At 41.5% G+C, this 23,849-nt stretch overlaps 1 protein-coding gene across 6 annotated transcripts in view; it reads left to right on the top strand.

Moving 5' to 3' along the window:
- The window catches only part of LOC110526969 (serine/threonine-protein kinase 32C), a 150,753-nt gene that overhangs the window by 898 nt on the left and 126,006 nt on the right, over positions 1-23,849 (top strand). The window lies entirely within an intron of this gene.

Raw genomic sequence — 23,849 nt, forward strand, 5'->3', positions numbered from 1 at the left:
CTGATCCCTCATGGGAATTGAACTCACAACCCTGGCATTGCACACGCCATGCTATACCAACTGAACTACATAGGACTGAATAATAAAAATAATTGAAGAATTAAGACAAGAACAGTGGCACGCATGAAAGTAAGGCTAATTTATGGCTGTTAGTGTAAAGGAGAGTAAGCCCATTGGAGCTTAACCAAATATACCTTGCTTTGAATCATCAATACCCCTTAATGAGCTAAAATACTAATGTTGCCAGCAAGTTTTCTAAAATGACAGAAGCGCCTACTAAATGAGGTCCGTTCACTATAGAGTTGAGGTCATATGATAAGGGGGATGCAGATTTTGTTTTGGGGGGGAGCAATTCTACGGTAACAGAATCACCCTGAGACTCAGATTTTTCACTTTAAAATGTATGCCAAACAGAAACCATTGATTTCAAAGTTAAACAAACTATAAAACCATATGCACAAGGACTACTTTGAACAATTTACACAGAACATTTCACAAAAATCTGAACAAACCATAGATGTCCAAACTTGTGAAACATAGACATCACAGTAGAGGTGACAGGTCGCCGGTAGTCTTGCAGTTAAGAGCGTTGGGACAGTAACCTAAAGGTAATATGTTGATGTGCCTTTAAAGCAAAGCACTTAATTGCTCCTGTAAGTTGTTTTGGATAAGAGTGTCTGGTAGGCGAAGAGCACATCAAACTAGAGTACTGAACTCTACTATTCTTCACTGTGCTGTCCAAACTTGTAAAAAAAAACAACATAGATGTCTATGATTAATTCAGATGTGATCTGGTCACCAATCATAGACGTCTACAGTACATTTGGGCCAAATCAAGGCTGGTCCCACCCGGAGTAAAAATCAACGTGTGTGTGTGTGTGTGTGTGTGTGTGTGTGTAAATCAAAAAAACATGTCTGTGGACGTTGAAAGCAAGGACATAGTGGACTGACCAAATTTCAACTTCTTCTCAATGTCCATGGACGTTTGGTGCAGGTCGGTGCTCAGTGGGTGTGGATGCTATTTACAGTAAATGGAAAGAGAGGAGAGGTAACATTAACTGGAGAGAGGGAGAGGTTGTCCAGACTTGTTTTCACACTCATTTTGACCACCAGATGCCAGAAAGAAAACAGTTATGAGCTGACCATAACAGTATGCCAGTGGAAGGGAGGACAGTAGCAGGTGACCGAACTGTGGTTTGTGACTACTATGATTTCCCATTGTAGCCAATTCAATTGCAGTAATCCCATTACAGATTTTTCGGTAATTCTGTTACCGATTTGGTAACAGAATTAGGAGTTTGAGCACTTAAGTTACAAACAAAAATGTATATCAGTAAAAACCTGACTAATTGGTTGGTTTACCTTTACTTTTTACTTCTGTGAACTTTTATTATCCTCCCTCCTCATGAGGGATATATGGGTTGTTGGTAACAGAAGTTTACGGCACAAGGAAATATTTTAACTTAATTTAATTCATGTAATTTCTCAAACGGAATATACGTGTTGATATTATTTTGCAGGGGTCTTTACTTCAACATTATTGTGTTTTGAAGTATTTCTAATACCATTTTAAGACTTTTTCTGCTAGATGTTTTCTAAGATCAATTTGTATCTGTTTGACCAGAAATCAATGCCATTATTTATGCCTATGCCTTTTCTTCTCCAAAATATGGACTCTTAGCTTTCATTTGACACCCAATTTCCTCCCATGAACACGTTGCTGCTCATGGGTCCTTTACATGGAAATGCCCTTTAGCTACAAGGGTTACCCATTTAGAAGCTACCTTTTGTCCATAATGTTAAAATGGTACTTTTTAATGAATCAACAGACGTCAGTGAAAGTTATGTAAAAGTAATGGAAAGTGTATTGGGAAGCAATGAACCGTGCAATCTGTGTTGTTTTTGTCAGTGTTCTTTTTCCTATGGAGCTATGTACAGTTTGTCAAATTCAAAGTTACAGAGGAGGCTCTGTTTCCAGAGGAAAGAGGGAGGCAGTTATAAGTTGTTGTCCCCCCCCCCCCCCCTTTACTTTTGATTAATGGAGGGGCCTTGAGGCTCAAGGCTGGCATGGAAAAAATGGGGAGGAAACAACATATATTCGCAATTTTCAAGTCTTATATTATTTCTATGGGCCGGGGTGATTGCTTCGCATTCTATAACGTACTGTTTATTTCTGAATCACAAGTTACATGAATACCTAATTACTTCAGTTACAACCCCGCCTCCACTCCACCTCACCCAGAATGAGCATGCTGTGTATGTTCATCACCTTCCCCATTATCATTATGCGTAGATGCACATACATTAAGTGAATGTTATGCCGTGGTGCAAGGGGGCGGTTGATAGAATTCCTTTCACATCGTGAACATTTGAGGGCATTAATTCAAGACTGTGTTTGCTGAGAGAGCGAGAGAGACTTTGTCAGTCCCAGTTTAGCCTCACTTGGAAGTGTTTTTCCATTTTATTTTCAGGACATCCAGTGTTACAAGTACAACACACAATGATTTGACGTATACAGCTGCATTCGTGAGTTCTATTGACAAATGTCCGCCAAGCAAAAACCTGATAAGAATGCTGTAAGTACAGAAATTGTTAGCTCAGTGGGACATGAATATCCTACTAGTCAGCGACAACTGTGTGGAATTTGTGACCGCAACTTTGTGAGCTTATTACAGCATTATAGACACTATGTCCTGGGATTTCCTATGATCTTCTATGTAGAATCTCTTACCTTCTAACGACACTTGTGTCGCTCTAGCTCTGCCCGCGTCAATCACACAGACTAATGGTGCAGATGAAATAGACTAATCCAATGGGTCCACAACCCAGCAGTCTGTAGCTCAAACACTCAATGTTAAAAAGGGGTTAGAAGTCCAAAACGTGCCAGCGTCACGGTGGGGCTGAGTTTTAATGCGTTATCCATCGACGTATCTGATCTCTACACGTTAAAATGGTAGTGATGACATGCCATTCAGTCGCTTGTATGGAAGTTGCTGAGTTGGTTTCATGTCAAGAGCATCCACTAAGTGTTGTGTATGTTTTCTACCTGGGTCTCTAAGAAACAGTGTCTCTTGGCTTATTGGAAAACTGGAAAACTGCATATGACCTACATCAGTAATGTTAGTGTTCCTTGCCAACGAAGGTCTCGACCATAATCAAGTATTCAGATTGATGTCCAAGAGAAGCTGCCGGAGGGCTATTTTAGTAGATTTTTAAAAATTTATAGCGAGGAAATAAGAGTGAGCCTATAGGATTGAATGGGGCACTCCTTGCATGGCTGTTATGCATTGCATTATTTCTCTGAACTACTTCGAGCTAGTGTCGTATAAACAGACCATCATATGGCTGGATCCCACTGCAACACTCAAGCCTTTCTTTACGAAGGTCATGCAAACAGTAGCTGGATGAAAGTGTTGAAGCACGAGCAAAGGTAAGTCCCAAGAGAAAGAAGCACTTTGCTTTGACAAAGCCTCACCTTACCACTGCAGTAATGCACTGTGTGTGTGTAATGAGCTCTATGTAGTAGTGCGTGTGCAAGTTTGTGACTCGGGTATGTGCGTTCCATGAGCATGAGGCTTTGAAGAACAAAACAGCGGGGCAGACATGGAGAAAGATTGCATGGAATACGGAGTCCCAGTTTTCTTTCATCTTCAGCATCACTCTCAATTTCTTTCTTTCTCTCCATCTATTAAACAGAGCGGTAGCCCTGTGCCTGCAGCTTTTAGCCTCTTACTAGTACTGACTAATTTCCCCTGGCTGATATATGGTGTTCATACTGTAGTATCTGATTCGTGGTGGGAAAGGAATACCTCACCAACTTCACAAGTTGGACATACTGTTCTGTAATAGGATGGCAATAACATCCCAAACAACCCTTGGCCTTTGGGTGACTGATTAGAACTATCCCCTTTTGTGTAGTAGTAGGCTACACTCGTAACAAAAAATATGCTATCTACAACCTAAAAGGGTTCTTCAGCTGTCCTCAGAAGAACCCTTTGAATAAACCCTTTTGGTTCCAGGCAAATCCCTTTTTGTTCCAAGTAGACCCGTTTTGGGTTCTAAACCCAAAAAGGGTCTACTTGGAACCAAAAGGGTTTCTACCTGGGGGAAAAATGTTTATTCTATGGGGACAACTGAAGAACCCTTTTGGAACCCTTTTTTTGTAGAAATGATGTTAAAATTATATATCTCTGTACTTACAGAAGATGCCACTTTCTAAAGGTATTCAATATTTACAATTCCCTAACCTTGTACTCGCTTCTGGTGATAAACAGGAGACGGTGTTTATAACAAAACTATAGTTTCAGTCTAAAGGTGTCTTCAAAGAGATCAGCTCAGCTGGGTGCTGAGATAAAAACAGAAAGGAGAAAGGTCGCTCTGTGTGTGTGTGTGTGTGTGTGTGTGTGTGTGTGTGTGTGTGTGTGTGTGTGTGGGGGGGGGGGGGGGGGTTTATGGTGCGCGTGAGTTAGTGATGCACGGTTGACTCATAACCTGCAGTCCCTGTGGTTATATCTGCGGGATGTGCTGATTTTAGGGTCATGACATATTGTGTGGGTGGGTGGCAGGAGGAAGGGTTGAATAAAGAGAGAACAATGCATTAACATTCCATAAATGTATCATTATTGAGCAATTCATATTTATAGGCTATATTAAGGTTTTCTTCAATTATTTTTGCATGGCGTTAGTGCGTAGCCTAAACCTAAATATTAGGGCATAACATTAGCGTGCTAAAAAACAATTCCCTAAACACACCAATTGCCAGATGCTTTTGTGAACAGAAAAAGTTAACGTCGATTCACTGAGGCAAAAAGGACGATGTTGGAGTTATTGAATAAAAGTGAAAAGTTGCGAAGTGGAGAGTTGAAAATAAATAGACGTGCCAGAGCAGTAGTTTAATGTTTGGTAAAGATTTGGTGAAGTTGTAAAAGAAGGATGATAGCAGTGCTGGTGTTGTGCCAAAAGCTCTCCCCTGCCAGAATCCCCCCCCGCTTCGCGTGAATAAGCATGCACTCAATTCTTCATTGCTGCGACTTGCTTGCTAGTTGATATTTCTGATCACGTTAGGCTGCATTTCATTGAATTTTTTTTATGTCGGTTTGATTGTGGGGGAGGCACTAATGTCTGCAGTTTTCGGTTTGGCTATTTGTTTCAAGTGTATTAGTCCATGAATAAATATCTTTGCCAAAATTCGTCATCTCGCCCATGTCTTATTCGACTAGTAGTTGTTCTGAAATGTTTATTGCTTGCCTACATTTTACTCCCCCCTCTGTTTAATATAACACGCATACATTAATTTTGGTTGCCTATCCTGATGTGAAGTTTGTTTTATAGAAAGTATAGAATACCTGGCACACTTCTGAATAATGTTGGTAGCTCATGTTGACCAGTAGTGTGTGCCACAAAGTATTTGACTCTAACCCCAAAATTAAGGACATTTGTGGGTGGGGGGGGTTCGGAAAGTCTTTCTTTTGCCAGACGAAATCCCCCCCCCCCTTCTAATTTTCTTAATTTTATGGCTAGAGTCAAATGCTTTCTGTAGCACACACTATTGGTCAACATGAGCTACCAAAATGATTATGAAGTGTGCCAGGCCTTGCAGTCCTAAAATAGAAGGTGGGGTGGGATAGTTCAGCAGGCAAGAAAATAGCCTTGCTGAACCCCCCCCCCCCCCCCCCCCCCATAATCATTATTGTTCTTTGTGGTTGATGGGTGGGGGGGAAGTTGATGGGGATGGTGGAGGTACTGGGGGTGCTCTGTTGAGGGTGAAGGGACCTATTGGGGAGGAGATTCTTCATGTAGGCACATTCGGCCATAGTTTAGTTTATTATATTATACATTTTTTTCTATTATAACAATTTACTGTGATTATGGACTTTATTTTTCGCCCAGAGTTCAATTTTTTTTTTAAATGTATTTTATTACTACTGTACCTATATAATTTAAACTAAAACCAGAAAGTGTGTTTTTTTTTTTTTAGGAAAAGCAGTAAGATGGAAAAGCACGATGGGATGGTTCGGTGAATGAGTTTATTACCAAGTGCATCGGGGATGATGTACCCAAGGCAACAATTAAAACCTTCCCCAACCAGAAACTGTGGATTGATGACAGCATTCGTGCAAAACTGAAAGCGCAACCCACTGCTTTTAATCAGGAGTGGGCGACCGGAAACATGGCCGAATACAAACCGTGTAGCTATTCCCTCCAAGGCAATCAAACAAGCTAAGCGTCAGTATAGAGACAAAGTAGAGTTGCAATTCAATGGCTCAGACACGAGAGGTATGTGGCAGGGTCTACAGTCAATCACGGACTACAAAAAGAGAACCAGCCCCGTTGCGGACCAGGATGTCTTGCTCACAGACAAACTAAACAACTTCTTTGCTCGCCTTGAGGACAATAGTGCCACCGACACGGCCCGCTACCAAAACCTGCGGCCAACGTGAGTAAAACATTTAAACGTGTTTACCCTCGCAAGGCTGCCGGCCCAGACTGCGTCCCTAGCCGCATCCTCAGAGCAAGCACAGACCAGCTGGCTGGTGTGTTTACGGACATATTCAATCAATCCCTATCCCAGTCTGCTGTTCCCACATGCTTCAAGAGGGCCGCCATTGTACAAGTTCCCAAGAAAGCTAATTGAGCTAAATGACTATCGCCCCGTAGCACTCACTTCCGTCATGATGAAGTGCTTTGAGAGACTAGTCAAGGATCATATCACCTCCACCCTAACTGATACCCTAGACCCACTTAAGTTTTCTTACCGCTCCAATAGGTCCACAGATGACGCAATCACACTACACACTGCCCGAACACATCTGGACAAGAGGAATACCTATGTAAGAATGTTGTTCATTGATTACAGCTCAGCATTTAACACCATAGTACCCTCCAAACTCGTCATTAAGCTCGAGACCCTGGGTCTCGACCCCGCCCTGTGCAACTGGGTCCTGGACTTTTTGACGGGCCCCCCAGGTGGTGAGGATAGGAAACATCTCCACTCCGCTGATCCTCAACACTGGGGCCCCACAAGGGTGCGTTCTCAGCCCTTTCCTGTACTCCCTGTTCACCCATGACTGCGTGGCCATGCACGCCTCCAACTCAATTAACAAGTTTGCCGACGACACTACATTGGTAGGCTTCATTACCAACAACGATGAGATCGCCTAAAGGGAGGGGGTGAGTGCCCTCGGAGTGTGGTGTCAGGAAAATAACCTCACACTCAATGTCAACAAAACAGATGATCGTGGACTTCAGGAAACCACAGAGGGAGCACCTCCCTATACACATCGACGGGACAGTAGTGGAGAGGGTAGTAAGAATTAAGTTCCTCGGCGTACACATCACGGACAAACTGAAATGGTCCACCCACACAGACAGCGTGGTGAAGAAGGTGCAACAGCACCTTTTCAACCTCAGGAGGTTGAAGAAATTTGTCTTGTCACCAGAAACACTCTCAAACTTTTACAGATGCACAATCGAGAGCATCCTGTCGGGCTGTATCACCGCCTGGTACGGAAACTGCTCCGCCCACAACCGCAAGGCTCTCCAGAGGGTAGCGAGGTCTGCACAACGCATCACCGGAGGCAAACTACCTGCCCTCCAGGATACCTACACCACCCGATGTCATAGGAAGGCCAAAAAGATCATGAAGGACAACAACCACCCGAGCCACTGCCTGTTCACCCCGCTATCATCCAGAAGGCGAGGTCAGTGGAGGTGCATCAAAGCTGGGACAGAGACAGAAGCTGTTTTTCAATCTCAAGGCCATCAGACTGTTAAACAGCCATCACTAACATTGAGTGCCTGCTGCTAACATACCGACTCAAATCTCTAGCCACTTTAATAATAAAAAATTGATGTGTCACTTTAAACAATGCCACTTTATATAATTTTTACATACCCTACATTACTTTACTCATATGTATATACTGTACTCTGTACTATCTACTGCATCTTTTCTATGTCGTTCGGCCTGTCGCTCATCCATATATTTATATGTACATATTCTTATTCATTCCTTTAAACTTGTGTGTGTAAGGTAGTTGTTGTGAAATTGCTGGATTGCTTGTTAGATATTACTGCATGGTCGGAACTAGAAGCACAAGTGTTTGGCTACACTCGCATTAACATCTGCTAACCATGTGTATGTGACCAATACATGTTTTTATTTGATTGAGGGCCTTGCCGAAATCCCCTCCCCCCCTTCTAATTTCCTTAATTTTGTGGCTGGAGTCAAATACTTTCTATAGAACAAACTTCATGTCAGGATAGGCAACTGAAGTTAATAATTAATGTGTGTGCTATATTAAAACAGAGGGAGTAAAATGTAGCCAAGCAATAAACATTTCAGAACAACTACTTGTCGAATATGACATGGGAGAGATACCGAATTTTGGCAAAGAGATTTATTTATGAACTAATATACTTGAAACAAATAGCCAAACCGAAAACTGCAGACATTATTCCCCCTCGATCAAACCCATAAAAAACATGTAATTAAACGCAGCCGAACGTGATCAAAACATCAACTAGCAAGCAAGTGCAAGTCGCAGCAATGAAGAATCGTGTGCGTTCACGCGGGGGAGAATTCTGGCGGCGGGGATCTCTTTTTTTTTTTTTTTACACGGCTATGTTATGTTTGATTATGATGCGCACTACAAATTCGACAGTCACAATACGGGGACCTCAAAATGGCACATCAAGGAACTGAAGGCAACTCTTCAGGTGGGTTAAATCGAATAGCCTAACTGAAATCTTGACACTGACTTTAGGTCTATAACCTCTCACATAGTTTGGGAACCCCCTTATTAGGCTATTTTGATTTCTGAAAATTCTCGCAACACCAATTGTGATAAAAAAAAAAAAAAAAAAATGAATTACATTTTTTTTTGAGGGGGGGGGATAATTAACAGCCAATGTTAACTTTTTTTATTTGGAGCTATGGCAGTTAATTGAAAAACATTCTAACAGTATTTCTGATTGTCTTCTCAACTCACCATCACATACGTTTCATGTGGAGCTATGACGGACAATTGCAAATTAGTCTGTCATAATGTCTCTTATCTCAGCAGCACTAATGAGAAGTGTGCTTGACGCATGTCGTGTCGGATTTTCTCAAAGTCAGGGGGAGTGGTCGACATTACGCACCTCATCTCTGCTGTCACATCCAATCTGTATCGATATTTGGTTTTAATGCAGACTGTATGGTATTCCCTTTGAGTCAGGAACCAAAACTCCTCCTTAGTGACCCGTGAATGCGCATGACCGCTCGATCAGCTGTTCGATTTCACTTACCCGAATGTTAACTGAGCCAGGATCACAGTCAAACCGATTGTTTTAGCTGTGCTTGGGTAAAATGACCGGGGAAGCCAGGATAGGAAAGTAAGCCATATTACAACGTATGTGTTCTGATAATTGCGTTTTCTCTAACCTGTTAATTGAAATGCCTTGACACTATGATATATATATGAGTGCCTTGCAAAAGTATTCATTTCCCTTGGTGTTTTTTATTTTATTTTATTACAAACTAATTTAAATGGATTTTTATTTGTATTTCATGTAATGGACATACACAAAATAGTGAAAAGATAAAAAAAGATAAAAAGAAAAAAAGATAAAAATCAATAAAAAAAAAAACAAATTGGTGCGTGCATATGTATTCACCCCCTTTGCTGTGAAGCTCCTAAATAAGATGTGGTGCAACCAATTACCTTCAGAAGTCACATAATTAGTTAGATTGCACACAGGTGGACTTTATTTAAGTGTCACATGATCTGTCACATGATCTCGGTGTGTGTGTGTTTGTATGTATGTTTTATATATATATATATATATATCTATACCTATATACCTGTTTTTGAAAGGCTCCAGAGTCTGCAACACCACTAAGCAAGGGGCACCACCAAGCATCAGGCACCATGAAGACCAAGGAGCTCTCCAAACAGGTCAGGGTCAAAGTTGTGGAGATGTTCAGATCAGGTTTGGGTTATAAAAAATATACGAAACTTTGAACATCCCACGGAGCACCATTAAATCCATTATTAGAAAATGGAAAGAATATGGCTGCACCACAACAAACCTGCCAAGAGGGCTGCCCACCAAAACTCACAGACCAGGCAAGGAGGGCATTAATCAGAAAGACGGCAAAGTGACCAAGGATAACCCTGAAGGAGCTGCAAAGCTCCACCGCGGAGATTGGAGTATCTGTCCATAGGACCACTTTAAGCTGTACACTCCACAGAGCTGGGCTTTACGGAAGAGTGGCCAGAAAAAAGCCCTTGCTTAAACGAAAATAATAAACAAATGTTTGGTGTTCCCCAAAAGGCATGTGGGAGACTCCCCAAAAATATTGAAGAAGGTACTCTAGTCAGATGAGACAAAAATTGAGCTTTTTGGCCAACAATGGAAATGCTATGTCTGGTGCAAACCCAACACCTCATCACCCCGAGAACACCATCCCACAGTGAAGCATGGTGGTGGTGGCAGCATCATGTTGTGGGGATGTTTTCATTGGCAGGGACTGAGAAACTGGTCAGACTTGAAGGAATGGTGGATGGTGCTAAATACAGGGAAATTCTTGAGGAAACCTGTTTGTCCCATTCTGAAATCTCTGGAAGACAGAGGTTCACCTTCCAGCAGGACGATAACCCTAAGCATACTGCTAAAGCAACACTTGAGTGGTGTAAGGGGAAACATTTAAATGTCTTGGAATCGCCTAGTCAAAGCCCAGACCTCAATCCAATTGAGAGTCTGGTATGACTTAAAGATTGCTCCACACCAGCAACCTTAGACATACCCCAAGAGACTTGCAGCTGTAATTGCTGAAAAAGGTGGCTCTTTTAAAGTATTGACTTTGGGGGGGTGAATAGTTATGCATGCTCAAGTTCTGTTTGTTGCCTTATTTTTTGTTTGTTTCACAAGAAAACATATTTTGCATCTTCAAAGTGGTAGGCATGTTGTGTAATTCAAATGATACCCCCCTAAAAATCCATTTTAAATCCAAGTTGTAAGGCAACAAAATAGGAATAAATCCAGGGGGGTTGATACTTTCACAAGCCACTGTAGGCCTAATGCCGAGACAATAAGAAGACACGGTGGCAGAATAAATTCAACCACACATTTGTTTCATAAAACACAGCAACATCTGTCCTTTGAAGTCCACAAACCGTATTGCGTGTAACAAAGTTAATGGGGTGCATGCTAATAGCGTTTCCAACGTCACTCGCGACTTGGAGTGGTTATTTTGTTTGCTCTGCATGGCTGGAAGCTATACTGTTATACTGGCAATACTAAAGTGCCTATAAGAACATCCAATAGTCAAAAGTTAATGAAATACAAATGGTATAGAGAGAAATAGTCCTATAATAACTACAACCTAAAACTTCTTACCTGGGACTCATGTTAAAAGGAACCACCAGCTTTCATATGTTCTGAGCAAGGAACTTTAAACGTTAGCTTTCGTACATGGCACATATTGCACTTTTACTTTCTTCTCCAACACTTTGTTTTTGCATTATTTAAACCAAATTGAACATGTTTCATTATTTACTTGAGTTGAAATTGATTTTATTGATGTATTACATTTTTAAACATGCCATTTTTTAAAAAGTTTTTTTTTGTTTTTGTTTCAGCTTTGTTTGGTCCCCCAATAATCAGTATCGGTGTCTGCGTTGAAAAATCATAATCGGTCGACCTCTAGTTCTAGGCTAGCAAGCATTTTAACAAGCCTAACTTCCTTTCATGGGCAACAATGCACCAGGCCAGCTAGTTAACATTCGCCTACTACATCCAGCTACATGTTGAACAGGCCAGGGGCACAACGTACGATTATTGGTTGTGTCAGAATTGCTGTTATTAATCATTGGCCAGTACGGAGAATTAATTAAAACCACCGCGGGTTGGGCGGTATCCAGATTTGGGTGCTGCAGGACCATTTCACAGCTGAGCTCACTCGCTGATTGGCTATTTTTTTTTTTTTATCAAGGGATGCCAAATTCTCGCTGGCTTCCATTTGCTTTCAACGCTACGGGCAGCAACAATGCCATACTCTTTTTGACCAAACAGCATCAGATACACTACACATACTGAGACAGAGGGGTGCTGTTTCATTCGCTCAGATGCTTTCTCCAGTGAGATACATTCAGCCTCCTGTGAATTGAAGGAAATGTTTGAAACTCAACGAGACTAAAGACAATGAGTTTAAATAATTTTTTCTTTGTTAATTTTGAGGAAGCCTGGCTTCCCTTGGCATCCATGAATACACACCACTGTTCCAAAGTGCTCAGCTCTTGTCACCTGTTGCTCTCGGTGTGTCATTCAATGGGTCCATATTGCAGAGGGATACACATTCATAACTAAAATGCAGAAGCATGCCCGCCGTCCCACCATAGATGGAGCGCCATCTGTACAAATTCCCACCATTCGATCCCATGGAATCTGTTTTTTGCCAATATAGCAGCCCACTGAACTATGCCGTTTCATGCTCGGAAATCGTGAGATGGAATAATATGTCTTCGTAAATACCATCGCCCGACATGTATAGAGAACAAAAATCAGTGCATGGGCATCTCGGCCCTCACAGCTAAAGTCCATTTGGAGAGCAGAAGTTGGAGTGTGTGAGTCGTTCAGTCTGTTAGCAATCAAGAGGAAACTATCGCATTTATGGTGTTTTAACAGTGTTATATGACCGGTATTGATGTGAGTTCATTTGCCTCTGCTTCCCCACACATTGTTTTCACCATATCAATTGCGGCCAGTAATATCAAAGTCTTTGCAATTGTGTGTGGTTTCATAGTGTAGCAGGCCTACCTATTCACTGTGGGAATGATTGAAGTGCAAAGGTCAAGTGTGGCCATTTTCCCATGCTCTCAGGGAGCTCTCTGGTTGAATTTTATCTTTTAGATTTGAATAATTTTCATTTAGATTGAGATACAAAGGCAATATAATATTGCATGTACAGTGGGGAGAACAAGTATTTGATACACTGCCGATTTTGCAGGTTTTCCTACTTACAAAGCATGTAGAGGTCTGTAATTTTTACCATAGGTACACTTCAACTGTGAGAGACAGAATCTAAAACAAAAATCCAGAAAATCACATTGTATGATTTTGAAGTAATTAATTAGCATTTTATTGCTTGACATTAGTATTTGATCACCTACCAACCAGTAAGAATTCCGTCTCTCACAGACTTGTTAGTTTTTCTTTAAGAAGCCCTCCTGTTCTCCACTCATTACCTATATTAACTGCACCTGTTTGAACTCGTTACCTGTATAAAAGACACCTGTCCACACACTCAATCAAACAGACTCCAACCTCTCCACAATGGTCAAGACCAGAGAGCTGTGTAAGGACATCGGGGATAAAATTGTAGACCTGCACAAGGCTGGGATGGGCTACAGGACAATAGGCAAGCAGCTTGGTGAGAAGGCAACAACTGTTGGCGCAATTATTAGAAAATGGAAGAAGTTCAAGATGAAGGTCAATCACCCTCGGTCTGGGGCTCCATGCAAGATCTCACCTCGTGGGGCATCACTGACCATGAGGAAGGTGAGGGATCAGCCCAGAACTACACAGCAGGACCTGGTCAATGACCTGAAGAGAGCTGGGACCACAGTCTCAAAGAAAACCATTAGTAACACACTACACCGTCATGGATTAAAATCCTGCAGCGCACGCAAGGTCCCTCTGCTCAAGCCAGCGCATGTCCAGGCCCGTCTGAAGTTTGCCAATGACCATCTGGATGATCCAGAGGAGGAATGGGAGAAGGTCATGTGGTCTGATGAGACAAAAATAGAGCTTTGTGGTCTAAACTCCACTCGCCGTGTTTGGAGGAAGAAGGATGAGTACAACTCCAAGAACACCATCCCAACCGTGAAGCATGGAGGTGGAAACATCATTCTTTTGGGATGCTTTTCTGCAAAGGGGACAGGACGACTGCACCGTATTAAGGGGAGGATGGATGGGGCCATGTATCGCGAGATCTTGGCCAACAACCTCCTTCCCTCAGTGTATCAAATACTTGTTCTCCCCACTGTATGTAAATGCAACAATTTCAACATTTTACTGAGTTACAGTTCATATAAGAAAATCAGTCAATTGAAATAAATTCATTGGGTCCTAGTCTATGGATTTCACATAATTGGGCTGGGGCGCAGCCATGGGTGGGGAGTAAAGCTCACCCAATCAGAATTTGTTTTTCCCCACAAAAGGGCTTTATTACAGACAGAAATACTCCTCAATTTCATTATCTGTCTAGGTGGTTGGTCTCAGACAATCCCGCAGGTGAAGAAGCCAGATGATGAGGTCCTGGGTTGGCATGGTTGCACGTGGTCTGTGGTTGTGAGGCTGGTTGGAAGTACCTCCAAAACATATTATTTAACATAGCTTAGCCCCCTTAGTTTACAGTCAACAATATACAGTAGGGTCAAATTATTGATAAACTTGATAAAGATTAGTAATAATTGGGGAATTATATTATTTTTTATATGAATACAATTTCTTAGATTTTGTTTAACAAGTAATACTTTTTTTAAATGTAGGGGTCAAAATGATTGACACCCCTAAAGATACTTTATAAATAAAGTAGTCCAAAGTTTAGTATTTGGCCCCATATTCCTAGCTCGCAATGAGTACATCAAGCTTGTGACTCTACAACCCTATCAAGGGTGTCAATAATTTCAGACCCCACTTTATGAGTGTGAGAGAAAGGAACACCGCTCTTGACTATTCCCAATGGTAGGGTTGGGCAGTATTCTGATTTTCATACCTTTGCTGTACCATACCAGGGCATACAGTATTACCGGTAGTGCACACACGGTGCTATTTCTTTCTAATTAAATAATGAATGCTAACAAAGTACAAGCAAATTCCTATCGTGGATGCTAGCTTAATGATTACCAGCGAAGTGCAAGCGAACACAACCTGATTGCAAGGACAGACAACCCATCTCATAAAGTGACACAAATATCTAAAAAGGCCACACAGTTTGCTGCATGCACAAAACAAATATTATACAGCATGGCTCTTAATCCAGGAGGAGATTTGATTTATTCTCTGTAACTGAGAAGCTTGCAAGATAGCTACTTAGCTAGCAAGATGGCTACTTAGCTAGCAAGTTAGCAAACCAAATGCATAGCTGGATCCCTGAGTTGGAGAACATTTATTTGCCACATTTTAGGTAGTTCAACTTTTCTACTTATGATATTTAGCTGGCAAACATTAGTAGTGAATTTCATCATCTCGTTTGCGCTGCACAACAGTGGATCGTCACTTTGCCAATCTTCCGTTTCCGACATATGCTCTTTGAGCCAGTCACATGGTATGTTTGTTTACAATCAGCTGCTTTGGGGAATATTTCCATAATGGAAAAAAAATATGCAAAAGGTGAAATGAAGAATTGATCTATTAACCAAGTGCACGAGTTGACTGCAGGTATATAACAAATATTCAAATGACGGTAACATTGAAAATGTTAAAATACCCTGGTATACACGGTATACCACCCAAGCCTACTAGCCTGTCTGAAATTCAAAGTGCATATTCACATGTCCATGAGAAAGCAAGCGAGAATGATAGTTTTAAATAGAGAAAGGATAAAGATGTAGATTTTGAACCACAAAATCAATTAAGATGTTTGACAAAATCATGTCATTTTGTTTAATTTACAGTATGTGTAAATCCAGGCTCTGTTTTTCAGACCAGCTGTTTTCATTAATGTGTGTGCGCGTGCGTGCGTTGCTTGTTCAGAACAGAGTACTGGAGCTTCTTCTCAATCCCCTGGGGAGTGCGCTGAAAGCAGCCCAGATTCCTGCATTTTTGTTTTGGGAAGGGGCGGCGGCACTCTGCTTTAGACATTCCACAGAGATGCCCCTTGAAACCAATTAGGCTCCACTTACAGATCATCTTAAACAAGCCTCAGATTGTGCTAGGGAAGTTCTACACCATGTGACTGGACTTGACTAGTGTTATAGAACAGGAATAAGAGATGCCTTGGAGAGGTTTAGAGTGTTAATTTATTCATGTGACTCTTTGGAGGTCAGGGACAGGCAGAGATTGTATTTTGTGTCCAGCAGCACAACCATAACAGTAAGAGAATGAGGCCAGGGGAGGTTACTGTAGTGCTTTATTCTCAGGCTAGTTGCCTGTCTACCTCACTTTGCATATTGATTGCTCTATTGAATTAATGTCATTTTGATTGGCATATCATTAAAGGGATAGGGCAAGGTTTTGTCAATTAAGCACTTTTCTACTTACCCAGCATCAGATGAACCAATGGATACCATTTCTATGTCTCTGTGTGCAGTTTGAAGGAAGTTGAAGAGCCATTGGTAACTAGCGTTAGCACAATGATTGGAAGTCTACTGGAACAGCTAGCATGCTGGTATCCATGAGTTCATTTGACTCTGGGTAAGTAGAAAAAGAGTTGAATGGGCAAAATCTCGCACTATCCCTTTTAATATGGTTCCAGACTTTTTGAGATGTGATAATATTAAAACAACCAACCAATGTGTTGGAGTTAGCGGACATGCAGCCTGTTGGGCTTAGGACATTCCCCTTGATATGATAAGAGCTCCCTTCACTACACCACGCCTCTGTAGAGCTGTGGGCCTCACTCGTGATGCCAGAGGGAGTGGTGTCACTCTCACAGTGGCAGCACGCTTGGTTCATTGATGAAATACTGCTCACCGAACCCATGAATCGGCCCTGAAATGTGACGCCATCAAAAGGAAGGAATAAATACACTGTGGAATGAGTAAAAATAACAGGCTATGTACAGGGAGTACCAGTACCGAGTTGATGTGCAGGGGTACGAGGTAATTGAGGTAGCTACAGTATTTACATATACAGTGCCTTGTGAAAGTATTCGGCCCCCTTGAACTTTGCGACCTTTTGCCACATTTCAGGCTTCAAACATAAAGATATTTAACTGTATTTTTTTGTGAAGAATCAACAACAAGTGGGACACAATCATGAAGTGGAACGACATTTATTGGATATTTCAAACTTTTTTAACAAATCAAAAACTGAAAAATTGGGCGTGCAAAATTATTCAGCCCCTTTACTTTCAGTGCAGCAAACTCTCTCCAGAAGTTCAGTGAGGATCTCTGAATGATCCAATGTTGACCTAAATGACTAATGATGATAAATACAATCCACCTGTGTGTAATCAAGTCTCCGTATAAATGCACCTGCACTGTGATAGTCTCAGAGGTCCGTTAAAAGCGCAGAGAGCATCATGAAGAACAAGGAACACACCAGGCAGGTCCGAGATACTGTTGTGAAGAAGTTTAAAGCCGGATTTGGATACAAAAATATTTCCCAAGCTTTAAACATCCCAAGGAGCACTGTGCAAGCGATAATATTGAAATGAAAGGAGTATCAGACCACTGCAAATCTACCAAGACCTGGCCGTCCCTCTAAACTTTCAGCTCATACAAGGAGAAGACTGATCAGAGATGCAGCCAAGAGGCCCATGATCACTCTGGATGAACTGCAGAGATCTACAGCTGAGGTGGGAGACTCTGTCCATAGGACAACAATCAGTCGTATATTGCACAAAACTGGCCTTTATGGAAGAGTGGCAAGAAGAAAGCCATTTCTTAAAGATATCCATAAAAAGTGTTGTTTAAAGTTTGCCACAAGCCACCTGGGAGACACACCAAACATGTGGAAGAAGGTGCTCTGGTCAGATGAAACCAAAATTGAACTTTTTGGCAACAATGCAAAACGTTATGTTTGGCGTAAAATCAACACAGCTGAACACACCATCCCCACTGTCAAACATGGTGGTGGCAGCATCATGGTTTGGGCCTGCTTTTCTTCAGCAGGGACAGGGAAGATGGTTAAAATTGATGGGAAGATGGATGGAGCCAAGTACAGGACCATTCTGGAAGAGAACCTGATGGAGTCTGCAAAAGACCTGAGACTGGGACGGAGATTTGTCTTCCAACAAGACAATGATCCAAAACATAAAGCAAAATCTACAATGGAATGGTTCAAAAATAAACATATCCAAGTGTTATAATGGCCAAGTCAAAGTCCAGACCTGAATCCAATCGAGAATCTGTGGAAAGAACTGAAAACTGCTGTTCACAAATGCTCTCCATCCAACCTCACTGAGCTCGAACTGTTTTGCAAGGAGGAAAGGGAAAAAATGTCAGTCTCTCGATGTGCAAAACTGATAGAGACATACCCCAAGCGACTTACAGCTGTAATCGCAGCAAAAGGTGGCGCTACAAAGTATTACCTTAAGGGGGCTGAATAATTTTGCACGCCCAATTTTTCAGTTTTTGATTTGTTAAAAAAGTTTGAAATATCCAATAAATGTTGTTCCACTTCATGATTGTGTCCCACTTGTTGTTGATTCTTCACAAAAAAATACAGTTTTATATCTTTATGTTTGAAGCCTGAAATGTGGCAAAAGGTCGCAAAGTTCAAGGGGGCCGAATACTTTCGCAAGGCACTGTAGGTAGGGGTAAAGTGGCAATAGGATAGATAATAGACAGTAGCTGCAGCGTGTGTGTGTGTGGCATTGGTATGCATGTGTGTGCATTATGTTTGTGTGTGTCTTTGTGTGAATGCATGAACAGTATAGTGGATGGAGCACTGTGTCCTAGTTATCTATGAAGGCTCACAGAAGTTAGGTGTATCTGGGCCAGAACTCAACGTTTCCTGCCACAGCCCCAACCAAGAACTGGACAGAGAACTAGGCCAGCCTCCATTTCCTCTCTGAACCCCCACATCTGAAGTTTGTATCTGCCATCATCACTTCTCGTTAGGAATCCAAATATGCCAGAAAGTATAATTTTTAGGGTTTTCATTCTTCCCGTTTCTTTGCACTTTACTTTTAATTTACTCCATAATTATGTGTGTGTGTGTGGACAGCTTGTGTAAAGATGCATGATTCAGCCCTCTGCCTACTTTTCACTTCGGGGAGAGTAACAAAATGCAACTATGGTGTAATGCCCTCTCCTCACATCAACCCATAGCCCCCTGCAACCTCCTCCAATCTGAAGACTGAAGGCTGCTACACATACTCTATGAATGTACTATACTCCTCTTGCCCCCGTCTTGTTTCTCTGTTCCATTTCCTCCCCTCCATCCCTCTCTCCCTGTGGTCTCTAAATAGATCTCAAGTGTTTTCCTGTGTGCTCTGTAGGACTGACCCCATGTAGTCGACTGGTCGATTGTTCGGCAGCAGCTAATTAAAGCACAGCAGCTAATTACATGACATATTAAAGCACTTACATTACATATAAAACAAAAGATAAAACAGTACATCATAACATTATTACACCACTACATATCTACAATACGAAATGTTTAATACCACCACACAACAATATCCCAATGTATCCATGTGTCTGTACATTTGTGTGTCTCTCTTCAGTCCCCCCTGTTTCATAAGGTGTATTTTTACCTTAAAAATGACTTCTTTAAAAATATAGATATAATTGATTCTACTGCTTGCATCAGTTACCTGATGTGGAATAGAGTTCCATGGAGTCATGGCTCTATGTAGTACTGTGCGCCTCCCATAGTCTCTTCTGGACTGTGACTAAACTTCTAGCATGTCTTGTGGGGTATGCATGGGTGTCTGAACTGTGTGCAAGTATTTTAAACAGACAGCTCGGTACATTCAGCTTGTCAACACCTCTTACAGAAACAAGTAGTGATGAAGTCAATTTCTCTTCCACTTTGAGCCATGAGAGATTGACATGCATGTTATTTCTGTGTACTTTTTAAGGGCTTGCCTTGCTACCCTGTTCTGAGCCAACTGCGAAGTCCCTCTTTGTAGCACCTGACCACCCTACAGAACAGTAGTCTAGGTGTGACAAAACTAGGGCCTGTAAGACCTGCCTTGTTGATAGTGTTGTTAAGGCAGAGTAGCGCTTTATTATGGACAAACCTCTCCCCATCTTAGCTACGGTTGTATCAATATGTTTTGACCATGAGTCACCTCAACTTGCTCAATTTCCACATTATTCATTACGAGATGTAGTTGAGGTTTAGGGTTTAGTGAATGATTTGTCCCAAATTTCAATGCTTTTAGTTTTGGAAATATTTCTGACTAACTTATTCCTTGCTACCCATTCTGAAACTAACTGCAGCTCTTTGTTAAGTGTTGCAGTCATTTCAGTTGCTGTAGTAGCTGACGTGTGGAGTCATCCGCATACATAGACTCACTGGCTTTACTCCAAGCCTAAACAGCTACCCTGGGGAATTCCTGATTCTACCTGGATTATGTTGGAGAGGCTTCCATTAAAGAACACCCTCTGTTTTCTGTTAGACAAGTAACTCTTTATCCACATTATAACAGGGGGTGTAAAGCCATAACACAAACATTTTTCCAGCAGCAGACTATGATTGATAATGTCAAAAGCTCCACTGAAGTCTAACTAGACAGCCCCCACAATAATTTTGTCATCACTTTCTCTCAGCCAATCAGTCATCTGTGCTGTGCTTGTTGAGTGTCCTTCTATATAAGCGTTCTGAAAGTCTGTTGTCGATTTGTTTACTGTGAAATAGCATTGTATCTGGTCAAACACAATTTTTTCCAGAAGTTTACTAAGGGTTGGTAACAGGCTGATTGGTCGGCTAAATGAGCCAGTAAAGGGGGCTTTACTATTCTTGGGTGGCAGAATGACTTTAGCTTCCCTCCAGGTCTAAGGGCACACATTTTCTAGTAGGCTTAAATTGAAGATGTGGCAAAATCGTCTGCTATTATCCTCAGTCATTTTCCATCCAGATTGTCAGACCCCGGTGGCTTGTCATTGTTGATAGACAACAATTCTTTTCACCTTTTCCACACTTTACTTTACGGAATTCAAAAGTGCAATTCTTGTCTTTCATAATTTGGTCAGATATAGTTGAATGTGTAATGTTTGTCGCTGGCATGTCATACCTAAGTTTGCTTATCTTGACAATGAAAAAGTCATTCAAGTATTTGTCAATATCACTGGGTTTTGTGATGAATGAGCCATCTGATTCAATGAATGATGGAGCCGAGTTTGGCTTTTTCCCAAAATGTAATTTTAGGTGCTCCAAAGCTTTTTACCATCATTCATTATATAATTAGTTTTTGTTTCATAGTGTAGTTTCTTTTTATTTAGTTTAGTCACATGATTTCTTAATTTACGGTACGTTTGCCAATCAGTTGGGCTGCCAACGTTATTTGCCATACCTTTTGCCTCATCCCTCTCAACCATACCATTTTTCAATTCCTCATCAATCCAAGGGGATGTAACAGTTTTTACAGTAATTTTATTAATGGGTGAGTGCTTATTAGTAATTGTGTGCAACCTTTATTTAACTAGGCAAGTCAGTTAAGAATAAAATCTTATTTACAAAACACAACTGGAATAAGCAATTTCAGAAATGTGTCAAGTGCAGCGTCTGGTTGCTCCTCATTACACACCACAGACCAGCAAATTATTATTTATATCATCAACATATGAATCACTACAAAATGTGTTGAATGACCTCTCATACCCTATTTTGGTTTTCCTATGGCTACTATATTGTGATCGCTACATCCTATGGATTTGGATACTTCTTTAAAGCAAATTTTTGCAGCATTAGTAAAGATGTGATCAATACATGTTGATTTAATTCCTGTGCTGTTTGTAACTACCCTGGTAGTTTGACTGATAACCTGAACCAGGTTGCAGGCACTGGTTACAGTTTGAAGCTTTTTCTTTAAGTGGGCAGCTTGATGAAAGCCAGTCAATATTTAAATCACCCTGGAAATATACTTCTCTGTTGATATCACATACATTATCAAGCATTTCACACATGTTATCCAAATACTGATTGTTAGCACTTGGTGGTCTATAGCAGCTTCTCACCAGAATGGGATTTAGGTGAGGAAGATGAACCTGAAGCCGTATTACTTCAATAGTATTTAACATGAGATCGTCTTTACTAAAATGTGGTTTTGAATATAGACCGCAACACCGCCCCCATTGGCATTTCTGTCTTTTCGGTAGATGTTATAACCATGTTTTGCTACCACTGTATCATCAAAGGTATTATCTAAGTGCATTTCAGAGATATGAATGTCATCTGTTACAAGCACGTTTTTGACCTCATAGACCTTGTTCCTCAGGCTGCATATGTTAATATGGGCTATTTTTGTGGCATTTTTCTGGTTTGCTTGATTGTTTTTAATGCTTTACTGGGAAGCTTATAAGTAGACTTGCTTATCTTATTTATATTGGAGCTCATGCAGGGTGAGCTGCACACGGTGGACTTCCTATTAGGGCAGACCACCTTATTGCTAACAGTGTAACTCTGGTTCATAGGCTCATGATTACTGCATGCAATAACTGTTGGATCACAGAGGTATTCAAGGCAATTAGGGGGACATAAGCTAAGTTACTTGCATTGTCTGCCAACGCCCCTAGGATAATGTATATTCGATGCAGCATCATAAAGACTCATTGTCACAATGATAGGGATTAGCTGAGATGGTCTTGTTTCAATGCAGCCTTGAAATGCGTGGACATTATTCCAGGAGCCAAGATGATATGGATGGACTCCGTCATCTTCTGTTTCCAGAAGGTGTCAAAGTTATCTATAAAAGTGATTCCTGCAGAGATACAGTAATCTTTTAGCCAGATGTGTAATGCAGTAACCTGCTGAATCTTTCACACCTGCGGCCCAACTATGGTACTGGACCTAAAATTATTGGCAGTTTTTTTTGTAGTCTTTTAATGCTAAAATCAGTTATTTTCTGGTTTTCTGAGCTAGCCCTCCTGATGTCATTTGACCCCACATGGACTACGACAGTGTCAGCTCCCAGCATCTGTTGTAGAATGGTTGGAAGCAGCCTTATGATGTCCTGCACTCGTGCTCCTGGATAGCACAGGGTTTTTGCAACGGGAACATGTTGTTTCTCACCATAGAGATGCTGATGATGACAGCTGGTGAGGTTGAATGGGCCGGTGTCGCAGGCAGTTTCGCAGTCTGATGAGGGTGGGAGCTCCGAGAATCTGAACCTGTGGGAGAAGCCACCAGAGAGGGAGACAGAACAGAGGACGAAGACGCCGGTACCTCCGGATCCGATCTCGAATGGGAAGCCCCTAATGAAGAAGGCGCCGGAACCTCTGGATCCAGGCCGGCAAAGTAATTTCTGGTCTGTGTCAGGTCCGGGCTTAACATCTTCAAGGAGACCCATGTTCCCAGAGGACACTTTTTTCAACTTCCACAGCGAGTGACGTTGTGGAGAAACGACACTGTGGCGACACTTCCACCAGAGCGGCATCCAGCTACTGGGGTGGAAGAAAAATAAAAAGTAGGTGGGCGTGGGCGTTCCCCAGTAGCTTGTGTAGGTTTGCTACCTGCTTGCTAAGAGTAGCCCCTTTAGTCCTCTGCAAGCAAGCAGTTGTTACATTGAAAGTCAGCACAGTCCACATTGTTCTGGAACAAAGCAAAGTAAACACAGCTCCTGCAGCGCTGGAAACATCTGTTTTTACATCCATTGAGAATGACAATAGTTCCTTAACGTAGCCTATTTGAAGAAAAATTTCAGCTCTCTCCCTTTCGATAACCACTCAGCATGAAATGGGAAAATAAATGTCATGAAATAGGCCTACCTGATTACCTCTTATCCTTTGGCAAATAGTCTACAGCTGTGTCTGTTTGTCAGGAGCTCACAGGCACAGGAAACTATTAAGGCGCAGAATGTTATACAATGTTGCAAGTTTACTAACATGTTTGGGATGGACCAAATTAATAGTTGATACAATGTTTCAAGTTCCTTGCAGATAGGCCATGCATAGCCAATGTGATATGTAGAAAATATCCTGATTAAAAAAACAATCTGTAGGCTGCAATGTAATTTGTTTGTTGGT

Source organism: Oncorhynchus mykiss, chromosome 1 (genome assembly GCF_057628025.1).
Source record: "Oncorhynchus mykiss isolate SJ-2025 chromosome 1, ASM5762802v1, whole genome shotgun sequence".
Classification (NCBI taxonomy): domain Eukaryota; kingdom Metazoa; phylum Chordata; class Actinopteri; order Salmoniformes; family Salmonidae; genus Oncorhynchus; species Oncorhynchus mykiss.